Raw genomic sequence first — 21,293 nt, 5'->3', positions numbered from 1 at the left:
ACTCTGAGTACCCCAGGATATCGGCCACATGGCCGAGGGCAGCAGAGAACTGTGGGTCGGAGCACAGACTTTGGGAGCCTGGCTGCCTGGGTTGGATCTCAGCTCTGCGTTTTGCTAACCATGTGAACTTGGACAAATACCTTGAGCTCTCTGGGCTGGGCTCCCCTCCTGTGAAAAGGGCCAAAGAAAAGAACTTACCCCAGGGTTGTTGTGGAAAGGAAAGAAGTTAATATTTATAAAGTACGTGGAACACTGACTGGCATGTGGTAAGCTCTATATTGTAAGTGTATTTTATTGGTTAAATAAGTAAAAATTATCACTATTACAGCTTCCATGTGGATGCTATTACACAGTTTGTACCACGCTCTCCCACAGAGGATGCCATTTGATCCTGTCTCTGTAATGGTGGGGAGTTTATTCCTTTTTCTATTCCTTCTTTCTCTCTTTCTGACTTCTTTCCTCCTCCCTCTCTCCCTTTTTCTCTTTCTTTCATCCTCTCTCTTTTCCCCTCAGGTGAAGAAACAAATGGGAAGTGAACTGGTTTGTCCTGAACACCTACGTTTGATAGGTCCCTTACGTATTTCTTTAGTCCTCTTAAGACCTGTTTAGAGTGAATAGTATCCCATTTTTATAGATTTGAAAAGCGAGGCTCCTGCTTCTGAGTTCCATCCTAATACAAGTGGAATCTGAGAGGGAAGAAAATCTACTCTGCCCCAACTCCAGGCCGGACAGCTCCTCTCCTTGGGGTGTGTTGTGTCTTATGTCCCCGGCAGAGCTGTTAATTCTGTTCACCTAACCTATCATAAAACCCAAACAATTCAATTATTTTCAAACTACCAAGCTCTTGGAGAATGGGACCTGCAAACGGGAGAAAGAAACTCTTTTTAAGTATAATTATGATTTACATTTCTCTAAACACTGGCATAGCAAGGCCTTGGCTGGTTTAATGAAGAGACTCATGTCTGGTCCATGAAGGGCAATCCCTTGGCCATGGCATTGTAGGGAACGTCGTGGGAAGAGATGGCTTCAAGGGGTGCGGGAAGACGAGGCTAGGATAAGAAGATAGAAGGAAATGTTTAGAAGCGATCTGCTGTTAATGGAAATAGCCACATACAGTTTACATAGTCTGCTATAGAAATTTTTCCTTAACTAATGGGTTTGACATAAATTTGGGGGGAAGCAGAATAGGAGCTGATCTCAACATGATAGAGTTTGCATAGAAATGGACTTTTTTTTTTTTTTAAGATTTTATTTATTTTTTGACAGAGAGAGACAGCGAGAGAGGAAACACAAGCAGGGGGAGTGGGAGAGGGAGAAGCAGGCTTCCCGCCAAGCAGGGAGCCCGTTGCAAGGCTCCATCCCAGGACCCTGGGATCATGACCTGAGCCGAAGGCAGACGCTAAACAACTGAGCCACCCAGGCGCCCAGAAATGGACTTCTTCATCAAAGACAATGACTCCTACATTTTTTAAAAGCTGGGACAACCCTGCATTAGTTTGTTCAGGCTGAATTCCACAGATGGGGGCTTAAACAAGAAGAACTTAATTTCTCATAGTTCTCGAAGCTAGAGGTCTAAGATTGAGGTGTTGGCAGGATTGGTTTCCTCTGAGGCCTCTCTCCTTGGCTTGCCGATGGCTGTCTTCTTCTGCTACTCCACATGGTTTCCCCTCTGTGCACAGCCCCCCAGTGTCTCTTCCTCCTCAAATAAGGACACCAGTCATCAATATGACACCAGTCATATTGGATTAAGGCTTACGCATACAGTCATATTTATCTTACTTCTTTAAAGGCCTTATCTCCAACACAGTTCAGCCCACAACAACCGCTTTTGTTTGTTTAATTCTGATTGTCTGGTTTCATGCCTTCCTTCTCCTAAAAAGCAGAAACAAACACACTTATTTTTTTTAAGTGAAAGGAATGAAAGCACCTTTTATTAAAACATTTTTGAGACTTTCATGGCAAATTTTGAATCAACCAAAGATATACCTGGGAATGCTGCAAAATCCTGGCTGGGAATCATGGCTATCTGGACAGCGAGGAAGGAAATAGATAGTACAGATATTAGGAGAGGTATATTTGAAACTGTTGAGGGCTTATTATCTGCCAAGTTAAATATATTGCTCAAGAGAATAACAAATACTCAAGTATCGTTGTTAAGCATATTGTCTAAGGTCACACTGTTCTTGAACAACAGTATTGGGATTTAAACCCGGAGTCTGAAACACAAGTCCAGCTTCTGTCCCCTATACCGGGCCGAAGCATGACTGGTTTTCATAACAAATGGCTATGTCTCTGGACCTATTTGCTAATTATTGTTCTGATGTGTGCAAAACTTACTGGGCAGCCATCCAACACAAACCCTATTAGGTGATCCACATAACAAGAGGGAACTATCACTGTCCTTTGGAGGAGCTGCTCATGTGATTTTAGTGGTCGGCTGACAATTAGACCCTGCCCTCCAGCCACAGGGGTGGGTCCATAGTAGATCAGGCCAATGATAATATCCTATCTCCATGACTACCGTGACTGGTTCAGGCGGTGAGCATGTGACATGCATTGGACCAACCACAGTCCTTCTTGAGGATTTTAAAAACTGAAGGTGCGAGAGAGAAATTCTCTCTTTCCTCTGGGAGTGGGAGGGCAGGGCTGCTGGGATGTGGATCTGGGACCCTGGAGGCCATGCACTTACTTTCCCATGTGGAGAAAAGAATCTGCGGAAGGAGAGAATGAAGCCAACACACAGAAGAGCAGAAGCCCGAGATGGAGCAAGAGAACCCTGAAAACACTGTGGTCTCTGGCTCCAGCCATTGTTGTGGTCATGTGCTACCTTCTTCCCCTTATAGAAATTGTCTCTTTGGTCTGTTAGCTTGGACCAGGCTTCTGTCCCTTATAACTGGAAACCCTGACCAGCATGCCGCCGCTGAGTAGATCCATATGAAAGGAAGTGGTAGCGTGGTGTGAAGAGCGCGGAATACGTGGTTGGGTGGTCTGCTATGAGTTTGGATCTGATGGTTCGTTAAGTCCTTGATTTTGGAAAAGATGGTTTCTCAGAATTTTAGTTTACTGAGTTGTAAAATGTAGATAACATTAATACATGTTCTTTCAACCACCTAGAGTTCTTCCGAAGAGAAACTGAGGTAAAATAGGCGAGAGGGAAATGTTGTAGAATTCTAAGCAGGAGGTGATTAAAGAGTGACTTTGCCTCAAGACCTCAGAGGGGAGCTACCACTCTGGCTACTTGTGAGCAACTTCTGCCACAGAAGACTGACATTCTGAAAAATTATGAAACACTTGAAGAAAGCCTTCAAAATGAACAAGAGATGATAAACAAGTTCTTACGCAAAAGGAAACAAACAATAGAGCCAGCAGCACAGGCTTTTGCTTATTTATTTAATTTATTTTTAACTTTTTTAGAGAGAGTGAGAGAACTTGAGTGGGGGAGGGGTGGAGGGAGAGGGAGAGAGAGAATCTCGAGCAGGCTCCCTGCTGAGTGCAGAGCCCACGACCCTGAGATCATGACCTGAGCTGAAATCAAGAATCAGATATTTAACCAACTGAGCCAGCCAAGCACAGACTTTTAAAACAATTATATTTAATATCCTTCAGGAGACAAAAGAGGCCACTATATCCATGAAACAAGAACAGGAAATTATGAAACAAGGACAAATTGTTTTTACAAAGGACCGGTCAAGGCACTTAGAAATGAACAATCTGATTGCTGGAGACAGAATGGATACAGCCAGATATTCATTAAGAGACCATCAGGTGGTGGGGGCTGGGGATACACTGATGAACAAAAGCAGATAGGAGGGAGAAAGTCATTTATAAAATAACTACTCCAACAAATCTAAAAGGGAATGGGATGCCACCAGAGCCTGTGGTGGGTGGGGATGGGGTTTACTTAAGCAGGGAGAGCAGAGAGAGCACCCCCTGGGGAAGTCATATCTGCTCTGAGGTCTCAAGCGTGAGGAGGGCTGACCAGCCAAAAAGAGAGGGTGAGTATTGCCCGCAGAGGGAGCAGACTGTGTGGTTGTGCGAGTAGAACAGAAGGCAGGTGGGCCGGGTGAGCAGGGCCAAGGGAGAGCGTGAGCTGTGGAGAAGTGAGGTTGGGCCTGGGGGGGTGGGGGTGTGGAGAAGGTCATGCCAATGGGGAGCCATTTTAGGTTTGGGCTTGAAACAAACTTCAGTTAGGATGGTAGGAAAAAAAAATCTCTTCTGGCCAAAAGGGCTTTAAACCCCTCCTTCACCACCCGGTGTGCAGAATACTATTGCTCTGAGAGAAAAGGCAGCCTTCAAGTTTGAGGAGGAGAGCTTGATCATCATCCATCCTGCTCACAGTCAGAGTTTTACGGAACCCGGGGGAAGTGAAACCACCCACAGACTGGGCAGCCACCAGAAGTCATGTGCACGCTGAAGCTAGACCAAGTCCGGAGCTGGAGGGAGGGCAGTAAAGCACCCTCCTCCTAAAGATGCAGGCTTGGCTTAAGCGGAGGGGCGGGGGGGGAGGCGGGGGACAGGGAGATCGACGAGAGAGAGAGGGCACACTTAATGTACAATGACTTTTTAGTTCTCTGTGAGGCCTTGCTGAGCTCGTATTTTCTGTTCTTCAGGTTTCTGTGAACTTCCTTCTATGGGGCTGCTTGTATATTTACAACGAACCCCTTTTTAATCTCCTGAGAAAAGAAAGCAAACTAAAGGGCATGGTAATGGTTTCATACTTAAAGCCTGCCCTGCTCGCAGGGAATAAGTCAGGTCTGAGATTTATAACAAGGGCTTTCAAAGAAGAGGCTTAGGCAATTTTGCCCGAAGCAAGGGGTAGGAGCAGAAACTGGGGGAACTGAGATCTGATAATGCTGTAATCTTGATAGCCAGTTACGTGTCAATATGTCAATATGTTTGGTCCTCTGTGTTGTGTTCAGTTTTCACCGCAAAGCGTGAGTTCAGTCTTTACCACAACCTTTTCACAGCTTCATGAAGACAAGAAAACAAGTTTTTTAAAGAATTGCCTCTCCTTGGGGTGCCTTGGTGTCTCAGTTGTTAGCGTCTGCCTTCTGCTCGGGTCATGATCCCAGGGTCCTGGAATCGAGCCCCATATCAGGCTCCCTGCTCGGCGGGAAGCCTGCTTCTCCCTCTCCCACTCCCCCTGCTTGTGTTCCTGCTCTCACTATCTCTCTCTCTCTGTCAAACAAATAAATAAAATCTTAAAAAGAAAAAAAAAAAAGAATTGCCTCTGCTTTTCTGTATATCTGTATGTGGAGCAAACCAGAAGGAGGCTAGGACAGCAGGAAGTCTTTGGAATGACAGTGATAGAAGGACTGGTTGCTCGCTCCGGATTGGTAGGTTTGTATATGAGAGACGTGCTCTGGGTGAGTCCATTGCTATTTCTAAGAAAAGGCTAGCCCTGGGAGGGACAGTCTCCCCACAGCCAGCAAGCTTTCTAAGATGTCAATATATGTATGCGGATAAGTGTCACATGGATGTATCTGTATATTTATGACACTGAAGACGTATGTCTATAACTTAAGATATCTTAAGGTATATTATACACACACACAACTAAACAATGTGTGAATAAAGACCACTTGGTTAAAAAAATTAGGAAACACTCCTAGAGATTCAAAATGCACACTAGTACGTTAATATACAGTAAAGAGGTTGATCGAAATGTACTGAACTCAGCATTCCCCAAATTCATTTGATGCTGAAAACTTATTTATTTATTTATTTATTTGAGAGAGAGAGCGTGAGTGAGCATGAGTGGGGGGAGGCGCAGAGGGGGAGGCAGAAGCAGAGGTGAAAGAAAGAGGCGAAAGGAAAGCCTGAACCAGAGCCTGTATTGGGGTTTCTGTAGGAAAGACAAGGCAGGGGAGAACATACAGTGCAGGCTGGGCTGGTTTGAATACCTGGTGGGCTTTGGCCATAGGGGTGGTCTCTAGTTGTCTGGTACCCGGCTCTGGGGTGCGTTAGAGCAGAAGACAATTGGCTGTGTGAGGGAGTTAGAGGAAGGGTGGCTGGTTTGATGTGAAAGATGTGCTCTGGGTGAGCCCTTTGCCTGCTAGTTCTGGGGGAGGGGTTGGCTCTCTCCGGCCAGCTTTTTAAGACGTGAGAACATCATAAAGCAGGGGCGCCTGCGTGGTTCAGTGGGTTAAGCATCAGATACTTGATTTCAGCTCAGGTCATGATCTCAGGGTCGTGGGATTGAGCCTCGAGTTGGGCTCTGTGCTCAGGATGAAGTCAGCTTGTCCCTCTCCCTCTGCCTTCTACTCTCCCCCAACTCGTGTGACTGTGTGTGCTCTCTCTTTCTCTCAAAAATAAATAAGTAAAATCTTAAAAAAAAAAAAATCATAAAATACAGACAATAAAAAACATGATTAATATAGTCACATAGAGACATTTTGGAAGAGTGTACTTGGATTGATTCCTAAAGTCAAGATTTTGGAGACCAAAGTGGGCAAAACCAGCAGTTCCTCATAAAAAATTATCTTTGTCTTGTTAATCAGAGTCTAGTGAGGAAAACAGAAGTCAACCGAGGTATTTCAAAAAGAGGATATTTAATACAGGGTATAGATTACAAAGATCTTGGAAAGTCAAAGAGTAAAAGAGAGAGTGAGAGATTAAAGTAATTCAGAGATAGTCTAGGGCTGGAGGACTGCAGGGTGCTGATGGGGTTTCCAGAAGCTAAGGTGGGTCATTAGGCGGATCACAGCCTCAGAAGCTGGGCTAATGTAAGAAACACTATCAGAGGAAGGCAGGGGATGAGTGGAGAGATTGAGACAGAGGGAGAGGGGAAAGAGACAGAGAGAGAGAGAGAGAGAGAGACAGAGGAACAAAGACGTTTCCCCTCCTCTCAGATCTTGATTCTCCTGCCAGTTTGGCAAAACCTAACAGGAAGCCAGCTGCCTGAGGAAGCTGGAAAAAGTAGTTTGCAGACTTCCAGCCCCATTATCGTAGAGGGCAGTTGTGGGACAGAGATAAGAGGCAAAAACCTGCCACACTTAACAGAGCTCGATGTTGTCTGGGACAGTTTCGTAGTGAGTTTCACAATTACTAGTTTTTATTAGGTGGCTATCGTTCTAGTCTCAGTGAATCTTTCAAATAATCACTTTGACCCGTACTTCCCTCTAAATTAAATCAGTCGTTTGACTAATCGGTGTGATTGTTTATTGCCACGGTACTCTAAAGGAGAACGTGTATAAACAAGCTTTTTTGGACTACTCAAATGAAAGGAAAACGTATGTGTACAAAGAAGTTCTTAACAGCAAAACTTATCATAGGAAAAGAGAAACACTTGCAAGCAATCTAAATGTTTAAGAACAGGTGATGAGCTAAGAGAATTTTAGTATATTATTTTGATTATTATGTAGCTATTACAAATAATAAGTGTGGGCTTTATGCAACGAAGCCCATTCTTCTAACGAAAATATATTGAGCACTTAGTATGTGCCAGGCCCCATAATTAATGATAGGCATAAAAAGGCAATGGGACATGGTCCCCTGTTCTTATGGCATCCATAATCCCATGGAGGAGACAGCCTTATAAATATGAAAACGAGTTTACAAATTACATAAGAAATTAGAATGGCAAATTTTTATGTATACAAATTTTCTATAATGAACGTGCCTTATATGTGTAATAAAAGCAGTACATTCTTGTAATATAGTTTTTTTACAACCAAAAAAAATACATATATAGTTATTGGGAGAGAACACAAAAGAGTGAAAAGAGTTGTATTAGAGTAATCCTACCGTGAGGGTTAATTGTCTGTGTCTACTTGACTAGAGTACCCAGTGATTTAGTCCAGCACTGATCTAGGTGTTGCTGTGGAGGTATTTTTAAGATGTGGTTCACTTCTACAATTGACCTTATATAAAGGAGCATACTGTTGATAAGGCAGGTGGGCCACATCCAATCAGTTGAAGGCCTTAAGATCAAAAGCTGAGCTTTCCCTGAGAAGTTCTACCTCAAGATGGCAGCAATTAACTCATGCCTGAGTTTCCAGCCTTCTGGCCTGCCTTACAGATTTCGGACTTACAATTCTCCACGATTATGTGAGACAATTCCTTAAAATATACCTCTTTATTTCATATATGTATATGTATAGATATGTATAAACATGCACACACATGTACCTCCTATGGCTCTGTTTCTCTGGAGAACCCTGACTGATACACCACTAAACTTTTCTCTTTTGACCAGTCCTTAGGTTAATGTTGGTTTAATCATATAAATTTCGCTAGTGTTTTCTGTCCTTAGTGTAACTAGACTCCTCTTTGACACCTTTTCTCAGCCCTCCAACAATGTCTTCCTACAGTTAGCCCATAGGGACCACAGGCCACGGTTGGTCTGCGTAGAGGCAGGATCTAATGAAGATGAAGGCCAGACGTCTTAGCTCGCACGTTTCCTTTTTCGCCTCTACACTGGCTACTGAGCAATGTCGAGGGCTGCTCTCTGTCTCAAGGCCAGAGCAGCTCATCAAGGGACAGCTGGCCATCAAGGACAGCCTCTTAGGCGACAGGGAGCACAGAAGTCCCAGGAACACTGGTTGGTGTGCCACCTCCGGAGTTCCTTGATCTCATAAAGGGGTTGGAGAACGAGCTCTGTCCAGTTCTCTAGCTCAAAGCACGATCTGTATCGCTTGAAAGGTAGCGCCATCAGTAGGGGACAGGCTCAACTACTTTCTGGCTGTGCGACTTTACCCAAGTTGACATAACCCCGCCATGACTCCGTTTCCTCATCTGCAAATGGCTGTTTAGTCAAAGCTGCAGGACTGTACGTTTCCTAGCACACAGCAGTGGTCCCACATGAGGCAGTGGCTCTTACCATGATAAGCTAGAGGGCGAGGGCCGATTTTGGAAAAGACTTCTGGCACATGGCAGCCTCCTCAGAAATAGGGATCTGGGTCCACCTCCACCTCCCAGAGCTGACTGAGACTAAAGACACACACAAAGCACAGTGAACCCTTGAAAGAAACACGGATTCTTCTGTCATTTAAAAATCACTACCAGGGGCACCTGGGTGGCTCAGTCGGTTGGGCGACTGCCTTCGGCTCAGGTCGTGATCCTGGAGTCCCGGGATCGAGTCCCGCATCGGGCTCCCTGCTCGGCAGGGAGTCTGCTTCTCCCTCTGACCCTCCCCCCTCTCATGTGCTCTCTCTCTCTCATTCTCTCTCTCAAATAAATAAATAAAATCTTTAAAAAAAAAAAAAGGGTGCCTGGGTGGCTCCGTTGGTTGAGCGACTGCCTTCGGCTCAGGTCATGATCCTGGAGTCCCGGGATCGAGTCCCGCATCGGGCTCCCTGTTCGGCGGGGAGTCTGCTTCTCCCTCTGACCCTCCCCCCTCTCATGCTCTCTGTCTCTCAAATAAATAAATAAATCTTTAAAAAAAAAATCACTACCATGTTAGCAGACAATAATAGATTACTCAACCCTACAAAAAAGTAGAGAAAATTTATCATCACCCAGAAATTTTGTTTGAGCCGGGGGGCTCAGTCAGTTAAGTGTCCGCCTTCGGCTCAGGTCATGATTCCGGGGTCCTGGGATCCAGATCCTGGTCAGTAGTTAGGGCTCCCTGCTCAGCAGGGAGTCTGCTTTTCCCTCTCCTTCTGCCCAACCCCCATTCCTGCTTCCTTTCTCTCAAATAAGTAAATAAAATATTTAAAAAAATAAAAGAAATTTTGTTTTTGCAATTTTCCCTTTTCCCAGAAGGTATGCAGGCAGTAAATCGCCCTCCCCCCCCTTCCTTCCTTAACTTGGCACTTTGTTTTTAATTATCTTGGGCAGGTGAACAGGTGCCTATTTGCACTGCAGTAACCAGATTCTCCTCGGCCAGGGACCCGACTCTAGTCAGTTTTATGTATCTGCATGTGGATTATCCACTTAATGAAGCATCTGCCAGGAAAGTTTTAATCCCAGCCTGGCTTTCTCCTAGCATCCCCCTCTCCCCTCTCCCTCCTCCCCCACTCCTTCAGCCCTCACCCAGCTGATGTGGGCTTAGGAAATGCAAACTAATTTTAAAATTCGCTGGAGCAAAACATGATTAGAATGGTTAAGTCTGCTGCCAAAAATAAAATCAGCTAATGCATTCCATATATTTAGATTTCCAAAATTAAGTTGAAATGATGCTTAGTTCATCCAAAGTTTGGGTTTATACATATCACCCCATATCTCTGTTAGCTGACCCTACTTTTTCTGGCAGTGACGTTGGTTCTCTTGTAAATGGCATCACCTTTTCCATATTCCACGGCAATGTTTTTACTCTCCGATCCTGCTGAACGTGAGGGTGGGAGCCCTTTTCAAGATGGTGGAGAAGAGGATCCTCGGAGCTGGGGAGGAGGACAGAAGAGACCCTGCATCTCCATCTGAACCAAGGCCGTCCCATTCTCTGGTCCCCTCTTCCCAGCCTGGCCAGAAAGTCAGGATCCAGCTGGGGCACCAGGCGCGGGCATTGCAGGAGATCCAGTTAAGACTCTGAAGACGTGTTGCTGCCTTCAAGGAGCTCACAGTCTCTTGGGGGGAGACAAAATCCACATAGCGGCATAGCACACACTACAGAATCGAATTAATTGCCAAAATTTTGTGACATAGACTCTAAGGAGAAACTCAAGGGACAGATCGACAATGAGGCCAGAGTCATTTTCATGATGGAGGAGGTGTCCGAGTTACGAGTAGGCTAGATCAGGGGGCAAGGGAAGGCGTTTCTGGCCAAAGAAGCAATCTGAGCCAGTTGGAGAATACAAACCGGAGCAAGGCAGATGTGGGATGGCAAAAGAAGCCAGCCTGACCGGACCAGAAACACCAGGGGAGGGACTTGTGGGAAATACAGGTGTGTCAGGACCCTTAGGTACAAGGAATAGAAAACATCTGGTCTAATTTAAGAAAAAAATGGGAATTTATTTTTTTTTAGGGTATAAGGGAGTCTCCTGGGACATGAGATAGAGTCCAGCTTACCATACTTGGAACTTGGACATATTAAAATATCTTACGATGACTTTTTACCCTTGTAGACTTCTCCTCCACAATTCCTAACTTATTTTTTCCATGTCCTTCCTCACATTTTTTTTCTCCTTAAGAAAGAGGTCCATGCTGAACTTCAGTCAGTGGATCCTTACTCCTGGAGAAGTCTTGCGCCCCATACTAATTGAGTGGTGAATGAATGACCATTTATGTGTTCTAAGAGAAAATAAAGTGTTTAAATATGTTAAAAAAAAGAAAGAGGCTCTTTTGGATAACATGTTTTCTTTCTTTATATTTTCTTTGTCCTTCTGTTGACTAACTTTGGTATTTCCCCTCTTTTAATACATTAGAAAAATGCCCCAAGAGTCTTATCTTTTAGTGAAGGCAAGACTTCCTTTAAATGAAATTGAAATTCAGCTTTTGTTTGAATAATGGAGAGCTCACAGCTTTGTAAGGCATCCCATTTCATTGTTAGCTTAATTTGTTGGGGAGTTCATTCTAAAATTATAATGATTTAATTGCATGAGTCCCCACTTGTTTATACTCAACATCAACAGAGAGCTTTGAGTCTGTCATTCTTTTGTTCAAACTCCCCACATGGTGCTCTACCACCTTATAAATAAAGAAAAAAAGAAGGAAAGAAAAGAAAAGGAGTATTTATTTTATTTAGACAAGGGAGTCTCTTGGGACTCAAGGACCCAAAGGGTGCATGGAAAATCATATCAGGATCCAAGAAGCTCTTCCTGAGTCTCTCCTCTGCGCCTCTCTGCAAATGTATCTGCTCTGGCATCTGGGTTTTTGGTTTTTTTTTTTTTTTTTTTAAAGATTTTATTTATTTTATTTATTTGAGAGAGAGAGAGTGAGAGACAGAGAGCATGACAGGGAGGAGGGTCAGAGGGAGAAGCAGACTCCCTGCTGAGCAGGGAGCCAGATGCGATGCGGGACTCGATCTGGGGACTCGATCTGGGGACTCCAGGATCATGACCTGAGCAGAAGGCTGTCGCTTAACCAACTGAGCCACCCAGGCACCTCTGGGTTTTTGATACTTAGGGAGGATGATAGCTGCCTCCAGCAACTTAGTTCTCCTTCCCTCTTCAGCCCTCTGGCAGTTATTCTGCCCCAATTCCAGACCCCTGGAAGATAGAGAACCCAACTGGTCCAGGCCTGGTCCGACTATGCTGGGGGGTGGGGCGTGCCGCTTAGTGCAAGTGAAAACGCAGCTGCCAGTGCCCCTCCTGGGGTGAGGGGTGCGGAGGGCAGTCCTAGAGGGGGAAAGCGCTGATTCCCTGGGTAAGATTAACGAAGACAGGCCTCCAGCCATGTGGTTCTTTCAGAGTCTTTGAGGAAAACCAGGTGAAAATATTTCAGTTGGCTGGGATTCTTGAGGGTCACCTTGCTTCCAGCAAATATTGAAAATCCAGATTTTTTTTAAAGCAGAGAAATGGAGTTATGATCACTCACTTCATAAAAAGCATTATTCACTTTTGGGGAGACGTACAAGGATTCCTTTCAACTCCAGATGATACTTTCCCATTATACTCGAATTATGCTCATCTTCTCTGCAATGAATCTGCTTCCCTTGATTTTGGGACCTTCCCTCAGTGGGATCCAGGGTCCCTCCCCTGGCACCCTCCGTGCAGGGAGGACCTGGGAGGGAGTGATGCACCCTGCGTTTGGCTGCCGGCTGCCCATGGCTAGAACGCGAGCCTCCTGAGGGCAGGCAGACGCCCTCAGTCCGCCTCTGCATCCATCCGGAGTCTGACACATGCCAATGAATGCTTATGGAGCTGAATGCACAAAGCCAGTTTCCAGATATAAGCAATCCGTAGCCAAGGAGTAGCTTAAGGAGACTAGAGCTTTGTTGTAAGGGGAATAATAATATTATGTCCCTTCCTACAGAAACATTCCATATGGCACTGCTTCTTCCGGTCCCGCCGGCAGTGTCTCCTGGGGCTGGGTGACCCCACCTCCCGTTTAGTGTTAGGACACTCTCTGATGATTTGATCCACCTCAAATAATGCCCGTGACCTTAGTTACCTTTCCTTCCCACGGGGGAGCCGGGGCGGGGGCGGAGGGGCAAGCAGCCCCAAGGGGCTGCTGCCTCCCTCGGGGAGGGGTAGGAAGCCGGCTAAGGTCCCAGAGAGAAAAACCTCGCCCCGTTCGAGGAGGCCCGGTGGAGGCTGGGTAGCCAGGAGGAGGACCGGCCACCCTCCACTGCTAGTCCCCAGGCGCCGCCCAGCAGACCGGCCCGGGAGGAAAGGCTGTCCAGAGGACGGCGCACCCTGGCCAACTCCTTGCCTCGGCTGAGGAGAAGGCGACAAATGAGACAAAATGAAAAATATAATGATGCATATTATATTAATCATCCTCCCTTTTTCTGACACAATAAATCTTCTCTTTAAACTCATGGTGGCGATTGCATCATCTCCCTCTCTCCTAGAAACAGCACAGATTAAGATAAAGTGATAGTGCTGTGTCAAAGAGAGCTTTACCACCACACTTGGGATACAAAGAGAGAGGTTAATTTATCATCGCTGGGGAGAACTGACAGAAGAGAGATATACTACCGAAAGGGGATTTAGCACAGGGCCAAGAAACTTCACACTATTTTTACCATCTGTCACATGCTCTAATAAAGCAGGGCAAAATATGAAGAAAGGAAAAATGAACTATCAAACACTGATGTAATGCAGCCCATAAATCTAATTTAATTACTTTGCATGGAGACAGGTCCTCGAGTCTGTGTGAATATACTGGATTTTCTTGGCAACTTAACAACTAAGTGTTTTAATAACATCACACTATAATTTATTCTGCTTGAAACACAAAACCCCTTTTGTGAGAGTTTCATTTTTGAGAGCTGTTAATTTTTTCGGCTAATGTCAAAACTGGCATAAATTCACATGTGAACTTGAAGCCTGACTGTGAAAAAGGCTTAGGTTACTGCATGCCTTTTTATTGTTTGGCACTTTTTCCCCCTTCTGCATGTATTAGAAATAATTGGGCTTTGTTGATGACTTAGGTGAGGAGAGTTGTCTTGCAATTAGATTTTAATATAATGACAAAGGGTGGATGAGGGGGAAATCTTTGTAAAATAGAAAGAGGTAAGAAAATGCAATGGGAAAAAAAAAAACCCTCAGTTTCCAGCAGAAAAGCAAAACCCGAAGTGCACTATTCCTGGAACCAGGCTGTTCCCAGGACCATGAGAATTTCACTCTGGAGGATGGAGAGGCTCTCAGGGCAAGAAGGACGCTGGGAACGCAGGTCGGCCCTAGAGGGAGCCACCGGGTGCAGAAAATAAATCAAAAATAAAATTAATATTCATCGGGTGTCTTCCCGAATTTGGATGCAGTTACAGAAATTATTGTTAATAATGAAAGCCATATATCAAAGGTTATAAAATTCATCTGTGCTAGGACACTATTTTTTTAGGCTTTGTTCTGAACCATTAAAGATGACATACTGCGTTTGTGTGCCTCTGTGTATAATAAGATACATTTAAGTCTGATTCTAACCTAAACTGGCAATTTTGGCATTGAACTCAAGTTCTTAAATGGGGCCTGTGACACGACTGTCCAGAAGAGGTCGGCTAAACCCATCCATTCTCCCATGACCTCACTCAGTAGGGCAGGATGGATGGGTAATTAATTTGTTAGATCATCAGTGATTCATGTTGGGAAAATAAGACTCCAAACCTCTTGACAAATTCAATTGAAATATAACAGGGGATAAGAAGATAAAAAACCAAACAAAACCCTATTCCCCTCCTGCCCGCCCCTTTTCCTGTTCCCAAACCCCAAGTGCTCATGCTAAAAGAAAACCTCACTGTACAGATGTACAGTCTGCTGAAGTTCATTTATTTATTCCTTCAGCAACACTCACTAAATCCTTCCTATGTGGAAATCTCTGTAGGACACACTTTGGGGGCATACGCAGTCTGGTCGCAGAGATGCACTGGACAGAAAAATGATTGCAGTTTAGTACATTTTGAGGAAGTTTTACCTGGTGGGCAATCTTGGTGGAGTTCATGCAGAGGGCAGGTATGGAGCTGGTCATGGTAGGGACTCTGGATAAAGCAGCAGTGATTCATCTGGAAAACTCTAACAAGTATTAGACCCATCAGGAAACCCACGGTGATATTCATACTGTTGAATATTTATTGAATGCTACTGGTGATTTGGTATCTGTTAACTATCTAGACAGATTCAGGGCCTTGAAGCCAGGAAACTGAGGGGCAAAGTTTTTCAGAGAAGTGCTTTCAAATAAATTTCCCCTCGTGCTTTTTCCTGACGTTCACATTCGCCTATTTAGACTTGGAAAACACTCAATTCTTGCGGTTTCTTGCTGTTGAATTTGTGTGGGAGAAAAATGTACAACCTTGAACTCTGAATGAAGCCCAGTGTGAAAAGTAGTGGTTTTCAGCTGTGCTATTTCAAAGGCTCTCATTGGTATTTTAAAAGACTTCCCACGTATTCAGTTACTGACCTGGGGCCTGGAAGAGTGCACATTAAAAATTTTAAAAAGAAAAAAAAATATCAAACTGTCAGTATTTACTTACAAAATGACTTGGTTATAGCCCGGCAATCCAACTGCCTTAAAATTAGGGTACAAATTGAAAGTTTGAAGGGTTTCTTTTTTGGCATTTTGATTTCCTCATCTGAAAAATGGGGATATTAATACCTACCTCCTGGGGTTGTCGGGAGGATTAAATAAACTCACATATGTAAAGCATCGAGCACACTAAAATGATGGCTGCAATTATTATTTTATTATTATTATTTTGATTTCGCTACCCCTCCTTCTCTTCCTCTCCGCATTTCTAATCACCCCCTCTCCCCTCACCCTGCCCCCACCACCCCATTAGTACTTTTTTTACAGACTTGCAGGAATCCACTTCCTTCAGCCTCCCCCTTCTGGTCCAGCTGCAGACTGCAGCCCTGTCACTTTTTTTTTTTTAAGTTACCTTTGAAATAGGAAACGTATTAAAAAAAAAAAAAATTGGACCCAGGCTGTTTTCTGGAAACAAATCTTACTAAGGAAGCAGTGGGCAAAAACAAAAAAAGCACTGAGCTCCACGTGGGCTCTGTGGCAAAAGAAAACATCACGAGGGTCCGTGTTCTCAGAAACCTAGGGAAGAGTCTTTCCAGTCAAGGGGATTAGAGAGGGGGGAGTACCCCAGGAGTTAAAAAGCCTGCAAAATTTATGGTATTGTCTCCTTTAATCGGTAACTGCTAACCCAAGTGCCCGACACAAGGTGAGCTTGACCTTCCCTATAAAACAGTTGTACTTGAACTCTCCATGCTGCTCCACGGCTCTTCATATTCTTCTTTTAAGAGGTACCTTGCTTTAACCTTGCTGGTCAAGAAGAGAGATCATTCACATTAACAGATTATGCCAGAATGCTCCAGGTCTAAGCTGGAGGTGCACAGGTGACTTGGGTTGCCAAGGGCAAGGACCTGAGGAGAAGCCCAAACAGCTGACACCCCCATTTGGAAGGAGTGAGGTTTCAAGGAAACATCTTAAAACCACACGGGTCCCTGTTGTGGCACCCAAGAGATGCTGAGCCACACTGAATTTTAAACAGTGATCTCCCTCTTCTTCCCAGTTGCTTGCGAATGTATGTTTTGTTCATTTATTCACTTAGGCATCAAACACTGGGTGCGTCATTATTGTATGCCAAGCATTATGGCAGGTGCTGAGGATGATTAGAAGGAACAGATTGACCCTGCCCTCAAGATAGATTGAACAGAGGGGAGGACGCAGACACAAACTGCCTTAACTATAATGTAGTGTGAAAACCACGACATCATCAAAGTCTGAGCGCAGTTCTGTACAAGACGGGGAGACCCCATATAGAGGAGAGGGGGAAGGTTCCCAAGGGTATCAACTGAGCTAGGGATAGAAGGATGAGTTGCATTTGTCTCGGGTGTAGACGTGGGAGGAATGATGTTTCTGGTGGAGGGCACAGCATAAGCAAAGGTTCAGGAGCGTGACTAGTGCATGGGAAAGTCAAACTGCTCTTGATCACCTAGTGGCCACAATAATAGTCTGTGATTTGCTGCTAGGTAAGGTCACAGGTAGGTAGGAGGTGAGTGGAAGAGCAGGTAAATCTCTAGCTGCCCTGTTGTCTAGATCTTGTTCTTCAAATCCCAGGGTCCAACGTGCAGAGAGAACGGGTTCTGTCGGGTGCTGCCTATTGGCCCAAGCACTAGCTCCAGAAGGGCTTGTGAATGTCATCTGACCTCCCGAAGGAGACCCCGAGGGTTGGTGGCCAAGCTTGGCAGTGTCCCTTTGCATAAGGAAGAGTCTGTTTTGATGTACCTGGGGAGGGGCTGAAAGTCCTCCCTCATGGCCAGTGTGTTCCTGCTAACCAGAGAAAAGCACTTTGTTGAAGCATCATCTAGGTACCCCCAGGGAAGGTCACAGTTACAACTGACCTTTACTGAACACTCTACGCAAGCCCAACACTATTCTGAGTGCTTCACTGAAACCTCACAACGAACCTAGAGAGTAGTAGGTCTGTTATCATTTTATCATTTTGCCAGGGAAAAGTCTGTGGCACAGACAGGTGGGGTGACTTGCCCAAGGTCACACAACTAAAAAGTGGCAGAGCATCTTTGTCCTCTTCACCAACTTCCTATATCCACCCAAGAGTGTGAGACCGCCATGACACATTTACTAAGCTGGGTGCTTTGTTCATGTACATCATCTCATGATATCATCAGTGGTGACAACTCTGTGAGACAGGTATGACCTTCATGTTACAGATGGGGAAACTGAGGCTCAGAAAGATGAAGTAACTTATTGTCAAACAGCCAGTAACTAATGGAGGTGGCATTTGAACTGAATGTACCTGGTCTCAAAGCTAATGTCCTTTCCACTCTACCATGCTGAATTTCCAAGAAAAAATCTCAGCAGATACTGTTCCTTTTCTTGCCACTCAAGGAGGTAAGCACTGGCAGTGCATTTCAGTGAGCAACAGCTTCGCTTGTGAACCCCCAGGAAGCCCCTCTCCACTCCGTGCTTGGAATCTTTACTGCTAAGATGGTATATTCTAGACCCCCTTCCCTCTCTAGCTTCTTTCCCAATAGAGTGGAGGCAAACTCCATGCGGTTACTGTGGTTGGGAGGTGAGTCATACACAGGCACGCTTCAGAAGGACTGTGTGTTTGGTTCCAGACCACCGCAATAAAGTACATATTGCAACAAAGCAAGTCAAAAGAATTTTCTGGTTTCCTGCTGCATATACAAGTTATGTTTATACTACATTGTAGTCTATTAACTGTGCAATAGCATTGTGTCTAAGAAAACAACGTACATACCTTAATTAAAAAAAATACAGCTCAAAAATACTAACCATCATCTGAACTTTCAGCAAGTCATAATCACTGATCCCAGATCACCACGACAAAGATAGTAATAACGAAAAAGTTTGCAACATGGCGAGAATTACCAAAGACGCAGAGTGAGCAAATGCTGTTGGAAAAATGGCACCCACAGACTTGCTTGTCCAGGGTTGCCGCAAAGCTTCCATTTGTAAAATATTCGATATCTGTGAAACACAGCAAAACAAAGCACAATAAAATGAGGAACGTTTGTATACAGGGGTACCTTGTTTTGAAGGAACTCAAGAGCTAAAGTGAACGAGCCTTGTTCACCTTAGGGAAGGAGTATTCTTTGACGCCCAGGAAAGAGGAAACTCCTATAGTGTGTTTAGAGGAAGGGTCAGCAAATATTTTCTGTAAACGGCCAGGTAGTAAGTATTTTGGACTTTGCAGGACACCAGTCTCTGTCACAAGTATTCAGTTTTGTATGAGAGTGCAAAAGCAGGCACAGACAGTACCTAAATGAATCAGCACGGCTGTATTCCAATAAACCCTATTTAAGGACGCTGGGCTGTGAATTTCACATCATTTTCTCACGTCACAAAATATTCTTCTTCTTTTGATTTTTCCAACCATAAAAAACGTAAAAACAATTTTTAGCTCACAGGTTGCACAACTCAAAGGGAGCTGGGTTGACCTGTGGGCCATAGTTTGCTTGGTTTGGTTTATAAGATTTTATTATATACTTGTTAGGAAATTTACTGTGTAAATTGAAATGCAAGATATATCTTATTAACCATTTAAATACTCACCTACTTTTTTTGGAAAAACAATGCTTTATTCAGTTGAGTCCTCCGAAAATACTTGTAACCTGGAGCACACAGAAAGACAACAGTCATACTCTGTTGAAGATGACTTGACACTTTCCACGAAGACAGACTAAAGACGCATTTTCTTTTTTCTTTTTGTCTTTTTTCTTTCTCAAGTTCTTATTTAAATTCTAGTTAGTTAAAATATAGTGTAATATTAGTTTCGAAGATGGATTTTCGATTATGTTTGGGAATGCTATTTGCTTCCAAGTGTTTGTTCTATGGACGCATTCTGTCTGGCGTGTTCATGACTCTAGATAAAGTGTCATCTGGACAATCTTTAGATTGATTTACAATAGCTCCCTTTGTATCAAACACTTTGTCTTCTCATTAAGGACCTCATGGTCATTTTCAAGGTTTTCTTCCACCTTTTTATATCAAGACTGGAAAGATGTCATCTCTGAAAGTCATTAAGTAGCTCTTGGGGGAGGAGAAGCAGCTCCTTGGGCCCCCATCAAACAAGGAGCCCCAGTAGCCAAAGGATCCACGTCTGGAGATGGCTCAAAGAAAAGGCAAAACTTGGAATTTTGGTGTGCGTTTGGGAGAACGGTCCCTCTGAAATGCTCTCCAGTGTCACTTTCTTCATCTGATCTCTGGCTTGGCCTGATGGTTGGCATGTGCTCTAGAATTCAGTGTGAACTGGAGTCCGGTTTCCATAGCAATGGGGTTGCTGGCTCAGCATTGACCCCATCCCCACCCCCACCCCTCTCATCCATCTTCGCTGCTATTTCCTTATTAAATTAAAAGAGCAGAGAAGTCAAGCTTCTTGGTCTCTGGTGCTCCTGGTAAAGACTTGTTCCTGTCTTGCTGGTTTGTGTGCATTGGGCCCAAAGGGTTGAGGGAAGAGCCTTGGAGCCCAGATGCACCCCTCTAAATCCTGCTCTTGGAGGACAGGGCTGGTTTGCTAGGACATGGAGAGCGGCACTTTGCTGCTGGGCAATCAGCCCAGGAAACTGACCTGCATGCCTCGTCCCCAAAGAGAAGACCTGTAATTCACTGGCCACAGGTGGAGGGAGTGCCACAGGGGCCCGCTCTCCTGGGTCTTCTGTCACCTCTGTAGGAAACCCAATCTATGCCTTTTGTAAGGATGGGAGCTCGAATTTCCTTCTGCAACCCCCACTGCCCCACCAACCAAGGGAGGGCTGGCTGGGGGATTTACCTCGAGTAAGAACTTGGTTTTGTAACTGGAGTCTCTTTCTTCTGGGCCACACTGCTGTCTTTGCCCCAAAGCTGGACAGTGCTGGGGGACAGGCAGGGGTGGTCTGGTGCCACAGGACCCAGTGATGAAAGGGTCAAGCTCTTGGTATAAACTCAGGGGTGCAGCTAACATGGTATGGGAAAGATGACCCCCATTCCCTCGCCCCCCTTTGGTTGTGCGCTGTATTCAGGAACCATGCACGTCGATGGGGGTGGAGGTGGGGATACCTAAAGTCCCTAGATTCTGGCTACATGTAGGTCAGGGGGCAGATGGTTGTAGCAGAAAATAAAGAAGGAGAGATGGCCGTTTTTTCCCTCCTCCCTACAGTACTTCACCCAGGCGGTAGGTTCTTTCAGGCTGATCCCATCTGTAAGAAAGGGAACTCCATCTTTGGGGTACATTTTGAGAGATACCAGAAGGCTCTTGTATCAGTTAGTCAATGACACAAAAACATTGCATGACAACTACCCAAAAGTCAGTGGCCTAAAGGAACAATCATTTATTCTCAGGACTCTGCAGGTCAGCTGGAGTTCACTGGGGCTGGGTGGATCCGAGCTGGGCTTTCGTGGACCTACTTGGCTCTGCTCCACGTGTCTCTCCTCTTCCTCATGGGAGCAGCAGACTAGCCTGGACATGCCCCTTTCATGGCAATGCCCAAAGTGCGAGAGCACAAGTGGAAATACTCGAGGTTTATTGGGAAAAGTGAATCATATGGCCAGACCTGAAGACAAGAGCCTGGGAAAAAGGACCTGCCCCAAATGGGGAGGGCCCTGCAAAGTTACTGGGCAAAGATCACTGATACAGTAAAAGGACGCAGAATCAGGGCCAAAAACACAATCTACCATATATCCTCCCTCTTCCCAAAATCTCCCTCCACAGACCTTTGACATGGATTAAAATCCTGCTATTAAGATTCCTCCTTTGCATTCAGATACTGTCTGCATAAGGC

This window comes from Neomonachus schauinslandi, chromosome 2, assembly GCF_002201575.2.
Source record: "Neomonachus schauinslandi chromosome 2, ASM220157v2, whole genome shotgun sequence".
Lineage (NCBI taxonomy): Eukaryota > Metazoa > Chordata > Mammalia > Carnivora > Phocidae > Neomonachus > Neomonachus schauinslandi.
This window is presented reverse-complemented; position numbering follows the sequence as displayed.